Genomic DNA, 22,821 nt, shown 5'->3' with positions numbered 1-22,821 from the left:
GTAAAGATAAAACAATATCCATTATAATTACGTGTTGAAAAGCTCTATTCAGGGGTACGGTTGTATGAGGGCTAGTCGAAATAATGGAACGATTTAAAGCAATTTCAAAAAGGAATTATTCTTAAAATTATCTTTAACTTGCTAACTGTAATGTGCGCACAAGGTTTACATAGACACACAGACGGACAGGGGGACATATCGACTCTGAACCGATATATTTTGCAAACATCAGCATTAAAAGCACATAACACCCTCTCCAATATAGTTGTGTAGGATATAAAACAACCACTGATATAAACTACAGTATAATAAATTACAGGTTGTGCAAATTTAATACACATACAGTATATATGTAGTGGGAAAATACATGTGAAAACTTCAACTCATAAAAAAAATTCATGTAGTGGAAATCGAAAGAAAAAACACAAAATAATAACCGTGAAAAAAAAGAAAACAAAGTGCTTAAAATATTACAAAAACACTCACAGGTGTTGTTAAAGATCAAGTTGGCTGTACAAGTATGTAAGTACATACATACATATGTATTTGTGCGTATGTTTGTTGCTTTATATCATATGATATAAAGTTTTCTTAATATATTCTTAATATAAAGGTTTTTTCCACGTGATTTTCTATGGTGTATCATCGTTATCATCAACATCATTTTTGTGTGTGTAAATGTGTTTATTTTATAACAAAACTTACCACATAATGAAACAAACCAAATTCCGCAGTTGTTCTTATTTCATTTCAAACTTATAGATATTATGATATATACAAACACATGTATAGTAGATGTACTTACCATCTACACATGTATGTATATAAGTAGTACTTAAGTATTAGGATAGCTCCAAAAATTACATACAATTTCATTATATTTTTTTGTTTAAGACTATCTGTTATTTTAGTTCTTACAAAGATTTATAATAAATTTTTGTATTTATGACTTTTAAATACCTAAATGTTCCTTAATACAAAAAAAACTTTAGTACTATTTTACCTATCTTTAATAGCTTAAAATTTACCCAACTTTTTAAGGCTCAGTAATACAGATACCATCATAATGTATAAAAAGTAATAAAGTATGGCAGATAAAATATAAAATTTATATTATGCTTCTTGTCGTCATTTTACATTTTAAAATATTAATATGAGTATTTATGTGAGTATATTACAGTATGTTTAACAATTTATTTAATATTTATTACAACTAATTATTTGACAGTGTTAGTAGTTGAAAAATATAATAATAACAGCGACAAAACTCTAAACAAATCAAATATGTTGGGTTCCTGATAATAGAAAACATATTCCAATTGTTGTACATAAGACTTATAACAAATGGGTTCTACTTAACGAATGAGTAATATTTATTTCTACTTCGATGTGTTATAATAAGTATACGTATAAGAGCTCTATTTCACTATGTGTATGGTTAAAGGTACTTTACACTACAATACTTTGTATTAATACTAATAAAAATTTCAAAATGTGTTGTAGTGTAAATTTAAAAAGTATCCAGTATTAAATAATGTGTTATGAAAAGTATTGAGTATTTGAAAATTTTTAAAAATAAATATATTTTACTTAATACCAGAGTTCATTTGATTTTGAAATAAGTCATTTTTGATGTTTTAAAATAAAAAAAAATAAAAAAACTGATACTCTAAAACTATAGGACATATCTGTAAATGTATTACCAGTTGACAAATACCGAAGTGTAATAAGCAACCTGCTCGTAAGATTATTATACAATATTATGAAGAACACTTTAAATTAATTTATCAACTTGTACTGGCTGGTATCGCTTGCCTAAGGATTGTGTCCTGCTTCGTTATTGTTGGCCAACAATTTCTAACAGTTTATTAAAAAGATGTTTCGGAAGCCTGCAAAAATTTTCAAAACTTGGTGGGTCCTCCAGTTGAAGTTCTTTCAGCACCATGTTACTTAAATCTTTACCAGAATTTCTTTTTTTAGCCACTCTCGACTCCATAGAGACCTTTTTTTAACTATCTTATTTTCAAATTCTTCTTTTCCTTCTTCTTTTTAATTAAACTTATTAAAATGGTAACTACCGCAACTTCATCCATTTTGCAAATCCTTGCGATATAAATTCGTTGAAATTAAAATATTATTCAAATGTATTTAAAAAATAATTATATTTTTGACAAGCAAAATGTATTAATATTCTTTTATTATTTTGTAACAAAATATAAAGCCTTACAATATTTTTTTATAATACAAGCCAAACTACATCATGACAATGAAAATGATTTTGTATTATTAAAATACAACTATAATCATAATACAAAGTATTGTAGTGTAAAACCCCTTTTATGTCAGATTGTTAAGCATATGTATAACTCATCAACTTCGGAAAAATTATCTTAGGTCTATTGTGTGGCCTTTATATGGTCAGTTTGGTACAAAAATCTTATATAGTTCTTTTTAAGAAATTATCAGATGTTAAAAACTCAGTTTCCTGGATGAAATTGGTACGATTTTCGAATCAATGTTCGTGGGGATACAAAATGGGATATGTATTTGATGTAAATATAAAAGAATTTTTCAGATTGTCAAGTTTAATTTATATACTTGTATTTTCATGTACTATATATTAATATCAGTCTTAGGCTAAGAAGGCTTCTAGATCTTTTCCATTAAGGGTTATCACATCTATTTAATTATGTTTAGAGTCTTATGGGATTTTCTCGCTGCCACGAATGGGTTTGCATTCGCCAGGTTAACTTACTCGATTACTATTACTTTAAAAGCAAGCATTTCTCTTTGGTAGCCCGAGTAGTATGGTACCCCATATGACGCAAATATTTTTTTTACATTTATACAAAGGAATTAAACTGTAGCATAATTTGGCATTTATTTTTCATATTTTTACATAAAAAACGTAGAAAATTTTTTTACAGTGGTAAATGTAAGCGAATGGATGATACGCTTCCATACTCCCCCCGGGGGCATGTTACCTTGGTAAAACCACCACAAGGTGTAACCAACACCTCAAATTGACCGACACTATAAATGGTATTTACAGCTGTATGGCTAACTCCTTGCATAGTCTGAAAGAGGCCAGTTGCACGCCGGACTATGTCTTGGTGGTCAGTTGGTTGAGGTTCTTCGGGATCCCCGTAGTGACTGTTGTTAAAACCAAAAATTTAGGGGAAAGAGAGTTGTGGTTAAACGACAGATGTAAGGTAAAGTCAATATTTCGGGGAAAAGTTCTGTGCTGTTGCCGAAACAACAGATACCCACAGAGGTAGTGATGCATGACTAAGCGTTGGAAATGAGTTGGTATTAATTGTATATGGTACGGGATGAATATGGGCTACGGCAGGCGTCACCCACCCATTACTATGATAAATGTGTCGTATGTTTTTTCTTATGAATGTGTCGGATAAATGAGATATGTTCAGAGTTAACTCTGTTCATATAGAAAATTTGTTGGTGCTAAATTTTCATTTTTTTTTAAATTTTTGCAGTTATATGTATACATATATTTTTTTGTAGACACTCTTGCCAAAACAATAATTTAAATGCCAGAAATGTAAGAATAGCATCACACCATTTTAATGCGATAAAGTGTTGCTACATTGTAATAAGTAATATTTAATTATTACTATGCATTGGCGTGAAATCGTGTAAATCAAGTGATAGTGTAATATCACGTTATATGTACATATGTGTCATATTAGTATTAATTACTTCTGTTGTTTATGACATATAAAAGAAGTAATTTTTCATTATACGTATTAAAAATATTAACGTTAAGAAAGTTTTGCAATTATGTTACTTAATGTTTTATATAAATATTTTTTTTTCCATAAAACTTGTTTCAACTTTCTCCATTTTACAACAATGGAAAAAAATTTGCAACTAACAATATTTTAAGACTGGGAAATATTCATAGGAATAATAATGACAATTAAAAAGGAATTAAGAAGAAAACTGTGCAATAATAAAAATTAAACTAAAATTTAGTAAAATGAAGGCAAAGACATGTATAATATACAATTTTTTTTAAGAAATATTTCGTTCAAATTCTGATACAAATTAATATTATATTTACTTATTATTTAAATTTTAAATCATTTATATCATGCAATTTTATTGTTTATCTGCTTTAACCACATAATTTTTGCATAAAGCTAAAATGTCATATTATCAATATTATTAAGTGTAAATTTGTGAAAAACTATTATATGTTAAGCTTTTGATTAATATTTGTTTTGAATAGATTTAATTATTTTAATTTAAATGTATGTATAAAATGTATATAATTTCAATATGTTATTTAATTGGATTTTATTAGAAAAAAACTAAATGTGATCTGAACACGTATTAATTACGATTGTGTAAATAAAATAAAATCAATTTCATATGCATTGTGGTTTTAACAAATTACTACATATGATTGAAATGGGTGATAACAGTTTGTGGCTAGGTAAAGCAGCCAACCTAACACTAAACACGTGAATGATATTAAGGTTCGTTTTATTATAGTTGACATGTGTATGGTTAAAGGTACTTTACACTACAATACTTTGTATTAATACTAATAAAAATTTCAAAATGTATTGTACTGTAATGTAAATGTAGTAAAAAAGTATCCAGTATTAAATAATGTGTTATGAAAAGTATTGAGTATTTGAAAATTTTTAAAAATAAATATATTTTACTTAATACCAGAGTTCATTTGATTTTGAAATAAGTCATTTTTGATGTTTTAAAATAAAAAAAAATAAAAAAACTGATACTCTAAAACTATAGGACATATCTGTAAATGTATTACCAGTTGACAAATACCGAAGTGTAATAAGAACTGCTCGTAAGATTATTATACAATATTATGAAGAAACACTTTAAATTAATTTATCAACCTGGTACTGGCTGGTATCGCTTGCCTAAGGATTGTGTCTGCTTCGTTATTGTTGGCCCAACAATTTCTAACAGTTTATTAAAAAGATGTTTCGGAAGCCTGCAAAAATTTTCAAAACTTGGTGGGTCCTCCAGTTGAAGTTCTTTCAGCACCATGTTACTTAAATCTTTACCAGAATTTCTTTTTTTAGCCACTCTCGACTCCATAGAGACCTTTTTTTAACTATCTTATTTTCAAATTCTTCTTTTCCTTCTTCTTTTTAATTAAACTTATTAAAATGGTAACTACCGCAACTTCATCCATTTTTGCAAATCCTTGCGATATAAATTCGTTGAAATTAAAAATATTCAAATGTTATTTAAAAATAATTATATTTTTGACAAGCAAAATGTATTAATACTTCTTTTATTATTTTGTACAATAATATAAAGCCTTACAATATTTTTTTATAATACAAGCCAAACTACATCATGACAATGAAAATGATTTTGTATTATTAAAAATACAACTATAATCATAATACAAAGTATTGTAGTGTAAAACCCCTTTTATGTCAGATTGTTAAGCATATGTATAACTCATCAACTTCGGAAAAATTATCTTAGGTCTATTGTGTGCGCCTTTATATGGTCAGTTTTGGTACAAAAATCTTATATAGTTCTTTTTAAGAAATTATCAGATGTTTAAAAACTCAGTTTCCTGGATGAAATTGGTACGAATTTTCGAATCAATGTTCGTGGGGGATACAAAATGGGATATGTATTTGATGTAAATATAAAAGAATTTTTCCAGATTGTCACAGTTCTAATTTATATACTTGTATTTTCATGTACTATCATATTAATATCAGTCTTAGGCTAAGAAGGCTTCTAGATCTTTTCCATTAAGGGTTATCACATCTATTTAATTATGTTTAGAGCTCTTATGGGATTTTCTCGCTGCCACGAATGGGTTTGCATTCGCCAGGTTAACTTACTCGATTACTATTACTTTAAAAGCAAGCATATTCTCTCTTTGGTAGCCCGAGTAGTATGGTACCCATATGACGCAAATATTTTTTTACATTTATACAAAGGAATTAAACTGTAGCATAATTTGGCCATTTATTTTTTCATATTTTTACATAAAAAACGTAGAAAATTTTTTACAGTGGTAAATGTAAGCGAATGGATGATACGCTTCCATACTCCCCCCGGGGGCATGTTACCTTGGTAAAACCACCACCAAGGTGTAACCAACACCTCAAATTGACCGACACTATAAATTGGTATTTACAGACTGTATGGCTAACTCCTTGCATAGTCTGAAAAGAGGCCAGTTGCACGCAGGACTATGTCTTGGCTGGTCAGTTGGTTGAGGTTCCTTCGGGATCCACGTAGTGACTGTTGTTAAAACCCAAATTTAGGGGAAAAGAGAGTTGTGGTTAAACGACAGATGTAAGGTAAAGTCAATATTTCGGGAAAAGTTCTGTGCTGTTGCCGAAACAACAGATACCCCACAGAGGTAGTGACTGCATGACTAAGCGTTGGAAATGAGTTGGTATTAATTGTATATGGTACGGGATGAATATGGGCTACGGCAGGCGTCACCCACCCATCTACCTATGATAAATGTGTCGTATGTTTTTCTCTTATGAATGTGTCGGATAAATGAGATATGTTCAGAGTTAACTCTGTTCATATCAGAAAATTTGTTGGTGCTAAATTTTCATTTTTTTTTAAATTTTTGCAGTTATAATGTATACATATATTTTTTTGTAGACACTCTTGCAAAACAATAATTTAAATGCCAGAAATGTAAGAATAGCATCACACCATTTTAATGCGATAAAGTGTTGCTACATTGGTAATAAGTAATATTTAATTATTACTATGCATTGGCGTGAAAATCGTGTAAATCAAGTGATAGGTGTAATATACACGGTATATGTACATATGTGTCATATAAGTATTACTTACTTCTGTTGTTTATGACATATAAAAGAAGTAATTTTTCATTATAAGTATTAAAAATATTAACGTTAAGAAAGTTTTGCAATTATGTTACTTAATGTTTTATATAAATATTTTTTTTTCCATAAAACTTGTTTCAACTTTCTCCATTTTACAACAACTTGGAAAAAAATTTGCAACTAACAATATTTTAAGACTGGGAAATATTCATAGGAATAATAATGACAATTAAAAAGGAATTAAGAAGAAAACTGTGCAATAATAAAAATTAAACTAAAAATTTAGTAAAACTGAAGGCAAAGAAATGTATAATATACAATTTTTTTTAAGAAATATTTCGTTCAAATTCTGATACAAATTAATATTATATTTACTTATTATTTAAATTTTAAATCATTTATATCATGCAATTTTATTGTTTATCTGCTTTAACCACATAATTTTTGCATAAAGCTAAAATGTCATATTATCAATATTATTAAGTGTAAATTTGTGAAAAACTATTATATGTTAAGCTTTTGATAATATTTGTTTTTGAAATAGATTTAATTATTTTAATTTAAATGTATGTATAAAATGTATATAATTTCAATATGTTATTTAATTGGATTTTATTAGAAAAAAACTAAATGTGATCTGAACACGTATTAATTACGATTGTGTAAATAAAATAAAATCAATTTCATATGCATTGTGGTTTTAACAAATTACTACATATGATTGAAATGGGTGATAACAGTTTGTGGCTAGGTAAAGCAGCCAACCTAACACTAAACACGTGAATGATATTAAGGTTCGTTTTATTATAGTTGACACTGAGGAAAAAATGTCTACTTAAATTTTAAAATTTCATAAAAATTTAAAAATTTAAGTTTGCTAGGATACTCGGTAGTTTTAGTCAACGAAAGATTAAAGAGAGCAATCGATACAACGAAAGCTGAATTAACAAATAAGAGTGCTATATTCGGCTGTGCCGAATCTGATACACCCTTCTTCATAGTGTATTTTAAACATCTTAGTTTTATAAATTTTAAATTTTTTCCCGACTACATTATTATTACACCAAAAGCAAAACAAAATGAACAACAACAACGCTAAACGAAATAGAAAACAAAATACACAAGACAATTAAACAAATCGACACCTAAGCATACACAACGAAAACACAGAAAAGCAAAATAAACAACGCAATAAAACCAACGTACATTCAAATATACGAATTCTCAAAAAGAAAACAAAAACAAAAACAAAATACATAATAACAGCAACAGCATCCAAACATACAAAACAAAATACACAACTAAATAAACCCATAAACATCTACACACACATGTACATATTTTTCCAATTCATAGTGTTGTAGTTGCTTTTTAACAACGCATGAAAAATATGTCTCTTTTTAATGAAATTTTCAAAGGTTGTCTCGGATTTTTGCTCATATCTCCGTTATTTTGCTGATTTTAAATAGCGATCTTGTCGAAAGCATGTCTAACAAAATTATTAATGTTTCAGATCTCGCCGATATCTGGGGTCCTCTAAAAACTGATTTCAACAGACAGACAGATAGACGGACATGGCTTAATCGACTCCGCTATCGCTGTGGGTGAGAGAATCCCATAAGGTCGCTTGGAATAATGAAAAGCAGAACCACAAAGATCATATAGGGTATCCCTGATTAGAGCAAGACGATAATATCCTAGAAATGATATTATGTACGAGGTTAGCAATACTATTCTGAGTGGATACACAGAATTAAGGGCACAGCTGTACAAAATTGGGCTTGTAGATGAAAGGACTTGTGTAGGGAGGATAGTAAAACGATGAAGCACTTTTTTGCCATTGTTCGATATTATTTCGGAAATTATATTCCATACATACATTTTGCTGATTCTTTGGAATTTATTCCAATGAGTTTCTGAGCATAGAAAGATAATATATTTTGTGAATAATTATTGTATCAGCAAAGATTTTTCTTCCACGAAAGGGAGCGCACAACAAGCCCTAAGTACTAAGGAGTTTTTTTCGTATATAATGTAGTAAACATCCTGCTATTAACTTAACCTGATCTAATCTAACCTTACCTAGTTACGCAAAGCTAAAAAAATACAAACCAAAGCCAGACAATGACACTGTTATATTCAAGTTAACTTTGTCAAATTATCTACATTCGTCTGAATGTTGAGAAGTCTTGACACATGTCCTTCAAAAGAATGTTTGGTATACAGAATATATAACAATATTTTACTTATTTAAAAGGAAATCAAGGCCTTCCAAGAACTTTTTGAATGAAGAATATATAAAAATATACAATTCCATTAAACGAAAGTAAAATTCTCAAAATTCGGAAAAAATTAGAAAAATGGCACTAATTAATACAGAATTTCGCAGTAATAGTATTAAATTGAAATATGCTTAAAACTACTTAAAGCTATTTAACAATAATTTTTAAATTAAATGCTTTTTTTCTCAATAACTATTTAATTGCATTTACAGCAGTGTTTTTGTTTTAATTATTTGTATGTTAATAAAATGTGGTTAGTGGCAAAATGTTGTTAATGTTTTGCGAAATTAATAAAGCCATTAAAAAAATTTATCGGTAATTTCATTAAATAAATATAGTATTTTTGTAAACAGAAATATCAAAGTTAATTTTCGATAAAATTTTAAATTCAATATAATAATTTTCAAAGGCAAAAACAATTGGTATTAATTTAAAATAAAATTCTGTATTTGATAAAAGCTAATCGAATTATATGCAGGAAAATGAAAATTTGTATGAATGCAGATAAAAAGTGTGTATATTATATGAGTTTAATTACTGGATGTAAGTGAAAAAGATATGAAACAGATGTAACAAATTAAATACTTCATAGGGTGAAGAAGAAATGACAACAAAAATTTTTTAAGTCTTTTTTAATTTTACTTTTTCACCAGTAAGTAAATTTTATGTAAAATAGTACACTTTGAAATTATATTTTGATATTTTTATGATTCTCAGTTTAAAATTTAGAATTTTGATAAATATGTATTTAATTGTTGGAAGCAAAGTCAGTTGTGACGATTATTATAATTCTCCCCTTACGAACTTTGTTACAAAATTTCGAAGATATTTTTCACCATATGTTTGACTAAATAAGTGCATAACAGACCAGATGGTGGTCATAGTTAATGTTTTCAGAGATGTTGAGTTATAGATACTCTTAACAATTTAACATAACCATACACATTTTTTAATTGTGCCGATATACGTATACTTACTCTAACTCATCGAAGTAGAATTAATGTTACTCATTCGTAAAGTAGAACCAATTTGTTAGAAGTCCTATGTATAACAATTGAAACATATTTTCAATTATGAAGATTATAGCGAAGTATAAGTCAATTATAGACTTTAAAAGAATATCCGTGTTTGCTATGAATTGCTAGAATTAAATATTACTCATACGTAAAGTAGAACCAATTTGTTAGAAGTTTTATGTATATCAATTGCAACATATTTTCAATTATCAGGAATTCTAAGAAGTATAAGTCAATTATGTACCTTTGAAGAATATTTGGGTTAGATATGGACCCGACAGACAGAGAAAGCTCAGACATACTAAGTACAGGTGAACGAAAGACAGAAGTACAGACAAATGGACAGACATGTCTTAATCCCAAGTAAAATAAGAGAGATACTTTTGTCCAAATGCTAGGTGAAACAATAGGTTTGCAAGGACGGACGAAGGAGAGACAAACAAGGAAGGACATGTCTTGAACAAATCTAAATAGAATGATCCAAAGTGTATTGCTGAACGTTAAGATGGCTGTGGGACATATATTATTGTGCATAACAAAAAGTGGTATAGTTTATCATTGCACAAAAAAAAAAACTATGCAATTTTTTTTTAATATTTGTGGTTTTATATCAATATTTATTTTGTACATAAATAACAATAAAAAAATAAATAAAATCATATATTGGAATTTTAAAACTTTTGCAGAATATTTTACTTATTGTAATTTTGCAAAAACCCGCAAGGTGCTGATTTGTTATTCTATTTACAAAATTAAATCTTAAATATTTATTTTTTTTATAACATGTGTATTTGTTTTGAAAATAACATTATTTACATATTTGAGTTAAAATACTTTAAATATTGTTGTTTTCTTTCTTTACTTAGAAATAACCCAGCAGAAACTTCTTTCGAAAAGTAATGAGTTAAATTTAAATTACTTATATATTTAATTGTATGTAAGCATCTATAAGAGTGCTTACAAGTAATGCAGACTGTATGTAGAATTCATTGAAAATTGGTTACAATTACCGAATTTTTGCTGGGAATATATGCAAATATGCATTGTATTGTTGTTTTATAACAAATTTTGTGTGTCTGGCATTTTACACTAAGATGATACTATTAAATCTACTATATGTACATTTACATATTTTAAATAAATTATAAATACTTGCAGACGTCTTTAAAAGAAAAGAAATGTTATAAAAATATTTTGTATGGCAAAGACGATACAAATAACTACTACAAATTTAAAATTATCCATTATCAAATTTTCCTTAAACAATATAAAACCATTACAGAAATTTTTCTTTAATATTAATACGTTGATTGCCTTAAAATATTTAGTAAGTTACATTGCAAAAACCTTATTCTATTTAGAAAAAAAGTAGCATCTAAATTATACTGACCTAATAGCTGTAAATATACTTACACATATGCATTTATGCGTATGATGTTCTTTACTTGTTGTGTAATAAATTCATGTAAATAACTGCTTTCCACATGACTTAACAAGTTGTAAAATTAAATAATTTATGTTTTTAAAATTTATGTAGGTTTCTTAAAATTTCACAAAATTATCTTCTATTTGCTTTAAGCTTAAATATTTATATTATTTTTTTTTTTTTTTAATTAAAATAAAATTTGCTAATGAAGATATATTTGAAATTTTGTTATATTCCAAGTATTTCATGCGTTAAAAAAATATTAAAGGAAAAACAATTTAAAATTTTTTTCTTTAATTTATATGCGAAAATATAAATTTAATAACAAGAAGTAACATATTAATCATAACGACGATAACCATTTTTTTTTTTTAGAAAACTAGCTCTTATTTTACTAATATGTGGTTTATGCTGGATTAAAGCACGGTTTAATTTAGATAATTTTTAGTAAGTTTTTCTCTCATCTAGAAGTTTGATTAAAATATTTAAGAGATAGACAATCAAGCTAGGGTATGGACGGACATTTTGGACTAGATTGACATAGTTAGTTTTTCATCTAGCTGTGTGATATACATTTACTAAGAAATCTTAGATTTTTCCATTTAATTTCTTTGGTTTAGAAAATATTTTTTCAGAATTTTCTGTAATAATAAATATAAAAATTACTAACGGCTGAAATCCTAACCATTTTCTAAGCTGTCCTGTTATACAGTTGAGATGAAAAGAATAAAAAAATCTATTTTGTGACATCCTGTTATAAATATTTTCTGTATGGTATTTTCACTTATACATTTAATTTGGAAAAAAATGAAAATATTTTTCTTTGAATTTAAAATGAAAAGAAATTTATTTCCTCAAACATATGGTGGTACAGTATATATTTTATTACAACCCACATACACAATCAACTTGGGAAATAGAAAGCACTTAAATTTGTTTGTAACAAATCGTTCAAAGATTTTTTTAAATAAGATTCATTCAATATATTAAGACATATATATATATATACAATGTTCTGAAGAGGAAAAATAAAATTGTATATGATCAAAGGTGACTATGTCTTAAGTACTTTTGAAAAAATTTTGCAGAATAACTAACAAAGAATAGAGTAAATAATGAAGAGCATTTTCAAATAGGAAATAATTGTTAGAAACAGTTTATTGTATACTTTAATGTGTACATCAGTTTTTTTTTTTAGAAATTATGAACAAATCCTAAAAAAATTTGTAGGACAGAGTGACAGACAGACAAACTGACGCAAAATTTTAAAACGAGCAAGAATATAAATACTAGATTTAGAAATAAAACAATGATCTCTTTAATTTAGGATGAGACTTATTACTGATAGATTCATATTAATCCCTATATGTTACATGAGTTTTTAACATCAAGAAAATTACATTTGAGAATCAACAAAGAATATATATATTTTGGGTTCTTAGGGAAATCTGAGTCGATTTATGTTTAAACTAAAGAAACAAAATCAATTCACAGCGTAAAATCCCTGCAAAAAAAAACGTTATGGGTTATACTACCATAACCGCTTACTTTAAAGACGTCTATTTACAGTTTGTATTACTTTAAAGTACTCTAGTAATGAATTTCTTTTAATATGATATAGAAGTAATTTATATCCGGCTTTGTTATTTTAATTGCGTGTTAAGAATTGTGTTTACAAAAAGACAAAATAACATTTGTATCTGAAAACCATCAATTGAAGCTCAATAAAATAACTAAGCAGTGAGTACAACATTTAACTAACAAAGCGAAGTCCCTCGTACGTATTCTCACTGTCTCTTTTCTAATATTAAAAACAAAACAACTTACTCAACAACTTATTATAAGTACATTTTTAATTCCTTATTTGTAAGCAAGCACAGAAGTATTTGTCTCCAATAATATCACTGTTTTAAAATAATGAGTTGAAATGCTAATGAAAGAGCAGTAAAACTAGGCTTTATTAGCATTTTAACTTATTTCTTTTCAATGTTAGTTTTCCTGGGATGTTATGAATAAAAACTTCAGACTACTTTGAAAAAAATTTTCCTTTTTTTCATAAATTTTGACACTTGTTATCATTTTTGCATTAGGATCAATAATATTCAAAATTAATACATCGATACTATATTCTAATTATCTTAAAAGTTGCGAACTGCAGCATATACCCAAGGTTTACACGGACGCCCTTAAGGACAAACTGTTTTTGGCTTATATAATTTTTTGGTGTTTCCTAAAAGTCGTTTGTACCGAATTTTATCGTAATACAAGTGTTTATTAGTATGGGCGCTAGTGTCAATTGATGGTAGTATATTTGCCGTATTTATTTACTTAAAGGCCTAAATTTGCAGGTTCGATTGTATAAAGAAATAAACTTATTTATGACAAATTTCATGGTAATTCTAGTATTGTGTAAATTGTGGACTTTCAACTCTGGAACTTTGTATGATGTCAAATGAGTACTGATCATTACATAATATGCCAGACTAAGTTTTGCCAAAACATTCAGTATAATTATGAGCTGAAAAGGCCTATTCTGAAAGTCCGATTATATGTTCTTGAGGACAAACGCCATAGCGTTTGTCCTTGAACAAAATCGTACGTACAATTTGTCTTAAAAATTGCTCATAGACAGATTGATGGACGGACATAGCTTAATCTAATTAGGAAGTTAGTTTAAGTCTATTAATATACTTAACAAACATCAGCAAAAAATCATAACATTCCACTATATTGGTATGCTATAATAGATACAAGAAATTTCTTGTTGGACTCGATTGATCAACTAAACTAAGATGCTTGTAAGACAATTTAAGTAAAGATACATAGATTAAAAGTCCACATGGATAGATAGTACAGCAGTTAGATTTGGTTTAAGTATTTTATATATTACATACATATACCTAATAGCACAAACTTATAATAATTTACCCTCTATAGTGATTAAGTATTTTACAAAAACACACATACATAAAATTTGTGTGTGTATCTATATTTTGTATATGAATTTGATGTTCCATCCGCTACGGATTGTCCGTCGTCTCTTTGTCTATCTGTCTTTATCGATTTCTATGTCTGTACGAATGTTTATTGCTGGCTGAGTTTGAGCTTTAAAATCTAAACTACAATATTTATGGCCTATGAGGGGATTTGTGTTGTGTAAAGGTTGATATTTGATTTTAGTTTCTGCTTCATTCGTTTTAATGTTTTTTTGTTGCAAAATGAAAAAAAAAAAACTCACACACATACATAATAACATAAGACAAAGACGAACAATGATAGGTTATAGGTAAGATACTGGAAACAATGTATAAAAAAATTAATTTCGAAAGAAATATAGCATTAATTCTCTAGACAAAATAAATCCTTTATATGTGTTTGTTGCCAGTCTCATTTTATTTGTTCTTTACGTTCGTTTCGGTCAATTTTGTGGCACAAGAGAAGTAGATGTTTAAAGGTGACGTATGAGTAACAATTAATTTAATTTGTGAATAGATTTCATTTTTATTTATTTTTTATACTTCTATTTAGAAGTCATTGTTAAAAGCACAAAATCATTGATTACCTACGTTTGATTCAAATATTTTGAATGTTTTGAATGGCTACAGGAAAATAAAAACTAAATAATTTTTAATGTTATATACATATATAACTGTGTTGTTAGCTTTGTAACCTTTAACATAAACTTTAGGAAAATAAATCAATAAAATTTCTAATAATAGATAACAGAAAAATTCTTTTGTTAGAAAAAAATCTTTGTTCGTTATGTATACGTATATACAATATGTTGGCTTTGTTATAGCATTTTTAGCTATATCTTAGTTTTGCTAACAAAACATTTCCTTTATTTTTACTATTTACTCTACATTTACCTTTGATATCAGTTCGAAAATCGAAATATATGCATGTATTTCTATTTTAGTTACTAACAACCGTATGGAATTTGTGTTTCATTGGCAAAATTTCTATTCAATTAAAATTTTTGTAAAACATGTTATTTTTTCATTAAAAGCATTAACACTTTTTCTTTCTATTCAAAGAGCAAAAATATATCTTTGTTTCTTTGACATAAATTACTGTGATAAATCAGATATCAGTTTAATTGATTTGACAGTAACATATGTTTCTCTATATTCAGATATATAAGGATTTTTCAACAGCATAGTTAAAATTAACATACATAGACATATATATTACCATTAGCTAGATGCTTTGTTAAACTTCTAGAAATATTTTGTTTATATAAAATGCTTTTTGTTGATTTTTAGAACGAAAGTCTAATACTCATGCTCATGTGTCATGTTAAGGCTTTCCCAAAAATTTATAAACAATACTTTTTACAGAATACTCCGCACATGTAGCCTGCGCACAAGCTTTACATGGACACACAGACGGACGGACTGACGCACAGACGGGCATAGCTAAATCGACTCAGAATACTGAGGCGATTGGTATACTTTAAAGTGATTCTATTTTTTGTTATTACAAACTTCAGCACAAACGCATAATACTCTCCCCACTGTAGTGGTGTAGAGTATAAACATACTTCATTTAACATTGTGATGTTTTAGGTGTGGACCCCATAATCCATCTATGCATAACATCATCCCAAAATCCACTACCTTGCAAAATTATCCGCACCATGGTTCTTTGTAATGAAGGCAATGAAATGTTATGTATTATATAGGACTACTAAACGGATTATATACAGAAATGTTTTTCTCAAGGAAGTAGTTTTGGTATTACCCAAATACATCATGTACTTCAATAGTTTGTTCAGGATATCTGTATGTATTTTCCCTATATTGTTTAATTTATAGATTATATTTGCAAAAATTTATATAGAACAGATCTTGTGTAAAAAAAATGTTTAATCATTAGGGGAAACCCTACAAATCATACCTATAAAAAAAACAGGTTCTGTAAGGTATCACAACATCAATTTAAATTTGAATATGTTCAATGACAAATGTTAACTCACAAATGTTTGATATACGACTAAATTGGTCTATAGGCTTTATTTTTTACAAATACCAATAAAAGGATTTGTTCTGAAGAACACTCATATACACATATAATTACATATATACATATATATGATGGTAAAGACATTTTTGTCACTGGCACATTTTGAACAACATGTAATTGTAGATGCTACAAGGTATGAATATACATTTTCTAGCTCCCTCTTATACTAAACACATACATATACATATGTATGTATCTATGTTACTTCACACATATACCAACATGTGTATAACAATCTTCTTGCAAAAAAAACAACTCTTTTTTCTGCTTCACACAGGCGAAATGCATAGCAAATGTTAAACATGACCTCACTCACTCACTTTGTGTTTTTTAAGACAAAAAAATATTCACCTTATCCATGAGTATGTCTATATGTATTATCAATTGGTAGCAAGTTACATAGTATATGACTATAACCTTAGCCATTAAGTTACACAAGAATATTGTGGTAAAAGAGAATATGTCGTTTGCTATTGTTGCTTTTAGGCATGTAGGCTGACTTGCTTGTTTGCCTGCTTACATTTTAGACAGCCTGAAAACATTGGCAAGTTCAAAGAAACATGCCTCCTGTCATTAGATTTGTAACTAAATATGTATGTGTACGCATATAAATATATGTATATACAAAATGCGATTGTTGTCTGAAAAGTACATTTCTTTGGTTGTAAATTGTTATCGGGCGTTTAAACAATGCTTATTTGTACAAAGTTTTAAAAATTAATGGTCATTATAACATTCCTGTTTATTGTTGTTTTCTCACAATATATATATATAAAAATTTGAATTATATTGGAATTTTATAACTAAAGCCTTTAAACGTCTCTAAACGTTTACAATTATTCGTAAAATTTTAGCACACAAAGCCATTTTTGACTAGGTTCTCTACAATAACTGTGATTATTCTATCTTTATTTTTTACAATTACAAGTACAATTGACAACCCCTTTTGTATATAACCTTTTTGCAGGTCTCCTTTTACATATATGTGTATACAAAGTTGAATAATGACTTACGGCATTGTGTGAATCTTAAATACTGCTGAAACAAAAAGAATAAATTTAAATATGTATGTGTATGTAAATAATATAAAATTATTTTGTTTCCTTAACACATTCAAAAAAAAAAAAAAAAATAATTTTTTAGTTATTTACATTTTATGGTCAAGGTGGTATTTTATTGAGCGTAAATTTCAGGGGATTTATAAAAAGACATTAAAGGTTAATGAAATATTAAAATTAAATATTTAAATTATTTTTAGTTTTTATACAAAAAACAATGTAAGAAAATTTAGTCGTTTAAGAATTTTATTGGAATTTGGTTCAATTATTAACTCTTTAGAGATCGATAGAACTTCTAATAACAAATTTAATTATGAATTTTAAAGTCATATTTAAAGTAAGAAGAACATATATTACGACAGGTTTTCGTAAAATTAGAAAAGGATTTAAATAAATAATGTTTCGTATTATACACAAAATTTTCATAAATATTACGAAAAAATAGTTGCGAAATTTTTAGCCTCTTCTGCTCTCGTTCAGTCCAAATCATGTTTTAAAACAGATGGTCGAACAGAATGACAGACTGACGGACATGGCTTAATCTAACTAGAATTCAATAGGATCCTAAAGATCCCAAATAAATATAGATTTGTGGCTCTAAAAAAATGTGATCTATTTTTATTGATGGTAGTTTCAATAATTGAAACTAATCGGCTTATAATCGTTGTTCAAATATTTAAAAACTTTCCGTTTTCTTCGATTTTGAAAGCTAATTTTATAATTTTTGGTTGAAGGGGGATCATAAGCCATAGGGTCAAACTCAAATAACTAGAAAACCGAGTTATATATTTTATCATATTAGCAAATGTTGTTTTTTTTCTCAAATATCTATCATCCCTGCAAGTTTGAAAGATTAATTTTACAAATGATGGGAGGCAGATGTGATTAATTGTTTTTCAAAGAGTTGAAATAAAATTTCACCATTCCCTTTGCGAATTTACCCATGAGTGGGGCGGTATTGCGGATTTTGATCAATGCAGAAAAGTTTAAATAGTATGTACATTAAGATGACATGGAAATGATTAAAACAAATAAAACTAAGTCAATATATCTAAGTATTTCGTGGCATATGGTCCCCTTTATAATCTATTCCTTAATATAATTTTAGTATAAAAAATTTCATTTGTGTTTAATTTTACTAGAATATTATAATTTTGTATACCCTACACTACTTTAGTATTCGTCCTTTACCAACCTTAAAGTACATTTATCTGCTTAGAATCGTTTCCTAAGTCTATTAAACCATGTCCGTCCTTCTGTCTAGCTGTCTATGTAAAGTTTGTACTCAAGCTTTTTTGACCCTGAACTAAACCTATTAAATATGTTTAAAATGGGTGAATTAATTTTCATAGCATCAATACAGCAGAACCCCCCGAAAGCGAGCTCATATCCAGATCGAACATTATTTGCCTCTAACTTTATCAGAAATTTGTTTTGCGTGCATAAATTCAAAATATTTAAATAATACCCTAAATGACATTTAATATTCATAGCTGGTGTAGTGTAACACATAATTGGCCACGTCCGACTGTACTTACATACTTGTTAATTTTTTAACAATTTTAGTGTAGAGCACTAAAGTTGACTGAATTAGTTTCCAAATATAGTGAATCTATTTGGTAGGTAGGTCTATAGGAGGATGTATACTACATCAAATCCGAAGAAATACACCTAGGCCACTGTGTGTCCACTCAGAATACGTACCATCATACTAACTTCAGACTTGCTCATTTTGAGGAAATTTTTTGTCTTGCTCTCATCAGGATCACCCCATAGGATCTTCACGGTTCTACCCACTGTTTCATTATTTCAAGATACCTTATGGGATTCTCTCACCCATATTTTTAGTTCAGCTTTTGTTGCGTCGGATGGTTTTGCATTTGTCAGGTTAACTGCCTCGAGCTCCCTTCCCTTTAAAGCTATTACATTCGCCCTTTCGTTACCGACTACTCCCGAGTGGGCATGTACCCATATGATGTGAACCTTACCTCTGGTAGAGTATACAGTTTAAGCTTTCTTACAATCCAATACGGTCTTAGATTTCGTAAACTGTGGTATATTTCTGTTTCTGGGTCTTCAATATAGAAACCCAGCCCCACTTTGTTCCCCAATTTAGAGCCATCCGTGTAACAACGGATTCCTAATGGTATTTGTTCTAATGTTCTGCTTGACCAAGACATTCTATCTGGGATCAGCGTTTCAAAGTTTCCGACATATTCTGTGTCTGGTATACGATCAGGCAAGTCCGATGATTGTGTATAACCTTCCAATGTGCTTTTGGCCAATTCGCCTAAAGTAAAGAGCCGTTAGGCTATAAGCGCCGCCTCATATCTTAAATATGTTTCAATGGGTGGAATATCAAGCAACGTTTCCAGAGCCTTGGTTGAAGTTGTACACATGGCACCACTTATACCCAAGCAGCATGTACGCTGAACTCCCTGTAGTAGTTTCATATTGCACTTTTTGTCTAAAGCAGACCACCAGATTATTGAAGCATAAGCTAGAATTGGTGTAATTACACTTTTATAAAGCCAATTTGTCATAATAGGACTAAGACCCCATTTCATGTTCTCCTACATATCGCCCAGCACCGATGTGCCTTGTTGATCCTATCCTCTATGTGGTGTCTCCATTGTAATTTCCGGTCGAGGATTACACCTAAGTACTTAACTTTGTCTGTCACTGGTATCTTCTTGCCCAGTAAGCAAGGTTCAGTGTACGTAGACATTTTAGTGTATTGAATCTATTACTTATTGCAAATAAAAATTAGATAAATAACATACACATTTCAAAAAAAAAAATAATAATAATAAATAAATAAAAATAAAATTCTCACTCTTTTTGATTGTATTTTAATATTTGACATTCCAACTTTTACTTCTGTTTCAACAACTTCCTTTCATAAGTCTGGTAAAATTCTTCAAATGATTTTATCAAAAATTTCAAACAAGTGTGTTACTCTGTTCTTGACATATGCTTTATGCCTTTCACTTGCAATGTACTCAGCTAGATGTCAGCCATTATAAATTTGAAAATTAATCATCACTTAAATCCGACAAAAAAAATCTCAAAAAATACTAAAGTGTGAAATTTGTAAATTTTGTATTGAAGTTTGGTCCTTATTCATTATTATTTGGTATTCTTCTTTTTTTTCTAATCTAACTAAAAATAACAACATTACATAAACATTCTTTGTAAGGGTTCAGTTGAATTTTCATTTAATTTCTACTTCAAATTGTTCTCTTTTACTTGAATATTTTTTTCTTTTCGTCTGCGATAACATAAACTGAATAGGCTTCATTAAAACATAAAGAGGTCTGTAAATGATGTTTAAAACCACCAATTTTATTGCTAATGATGGTTTTTCATATTTACAACTATTAAAAAAAGAACCCAACATCATTAATGCCAACAACCGTGGAAGCTTCAATTAGTATTTTTTTTTTATTTTTTTGCAAATTAAACGTTATTGTGTGTTGTATTTAAGTGTTGTTTTGTTGAAATAGTAATTAACAAACAATTTTAAAATATACACAGCAACAATAAATGACGATGATGATGAAAACGCAAATCATTACCAACTAAATATTCATTTAAATTTAGTGAATATAAGTCTATATAAATACATACATATATCTTGTGTGGTTAAAATAATGAGTTTTAAATAGTATTGCCACAAAAATTTTTTGATTTATTGTCAGGTTATATCTTTTTATGAGGGATGTTTTTATGGTAATATTTTAATTATTTAAATTAAGTAAAACTATTTGAAAATTTTATTTAGGTTTTATTAATTAAATTTTCCTGCGAAGCGTTATAATGTTTCACTGTGACACATTCAAAATAGATTGAATAAACTCTTTCGTTTAATGAACTAAAACAACCTACATACCTAAGTAACGTATGTAATGTTTTAGTTCAAACTAGGCAAATTGTCTATTGATGAGGTGAAATGTTGGGTGGTTTAAATTTTGTTTGGTGATTCATGTTTTTTGTTGATGTATGAAACGCACAAAAATATTGGTTTTACACGACTCAGAATTACTTTCTGAGTCAATTAAGACATATTCGTCTGTCCGGGTCGTAAACAAGACGCAATTTTTCATATACTTTATAAAATTTGGACCAAACGTGTCTTTCTTTTGTCAAGGAAATGAAAATAGTTGGAAATGCTTGAAATCGTTTCATTATTTCACCTAGGCCCCATACAATAGCACCTTCCGTGTTGGGCTTTACAACTACGTTTTATATAAGAGTAAACGACACTGCCGATGTTTGTAACATCCAAAAATATTTTCCCTACACCCACCTTAAAGTATACCAATCGGATCAGAATCACTTCTGAGAAGATTAACTGTCCATCAGTCCGTCCGTGTGTGTGTCCATGTAAAGAATTCTCCTTTTGACCCAACGACAAACGCTGTTTAAAATGGTTTAAATCGGTTCATTTTTTTCGCCCAGCTCCCATACAACCGTATCCCCGAATAGGATTTTTGGGTTCATAATTATGTTAAATGTTTTAATATGTCGGCAATACTAGATTTTTATAAAACTAAAAGCTGTAATACATGGTTGTTAGAACTTACAATGTTGGCAGTACAATATGCAAAAAATGTCTAAAAACAATGTCAAAGTACACAAATTTTAAATTCACGCGATTGTTAGATATTTCCTGCACATTTTACTGTCAACGTTGTAAGATCCAATAACCGAGTAAAACAGTTTTCATATTCGTACAATATGAAATCAATTTTAGAAATTTAGCTTTGGATATCCAAAAACTTCATAATGAATTTTATTTACGCAATAAATTGTTTTTTTTTTTGTCGCTGGGATATTTGCTTAATGTTATCGAGATTTAAACCCGTTTTTTCTCTACATTCTATGTCCAAAATAAATTTAATTTCACCTCTGACATTTGCTAGTGAAATTTTTAAACCAAAATAAATTTTAATTATTTCATAAACACTCATATACATACATTTTTCCTTATTTAATATTTATAAACGCTCATAGAAAAATTGTGGTACTATTAAAATAAATTTTAATTATTCTCCAAACAATATTATAATTTTAATAAAACAATAACAAAAATTGTAATTTGTTTTTATTCTTTTCTATTTCTTTTCATAATTTTCCACAATTTTCACAAATGCGTCTGGTCTTGCT

At 28.2% G+C, this 22,821-nt stretch overlaps 1 protein-coding gene across 2 annotated transcripts in view; it reads left to right on the top strand.

Annotated features, from left to right (window-relative positions):
• LOC111677800 (protein sidekick-2-like) overlaps nucleotides 1-22,821 on the top strand; it is a 220,715-nt gene that overhangs the window by 142,821 nt on the left and 55,073 nt on the right. The window lies entirely within an intron of this gene.

This window comes from Lucilia cuprina, chromosome 4, assembly GCF_022045245.1.
Source record: "Lucilia cuprina isolate Lc7/37 chromosome 4, ASM2204524v1, whole genome shotgun sequence".
NCBI classification, from domain to species: domain Eukaryota; kingdom Metazoa; phylum Arthropoda; class Insecta; order Diptera; family Calliphoridae; genus Lucilia; species Lucilia cuprina.
Note: the sequence above shows the minus strand (reverse complement) of the source record. Positions and strands in the feature narration are given on the sequence as shown.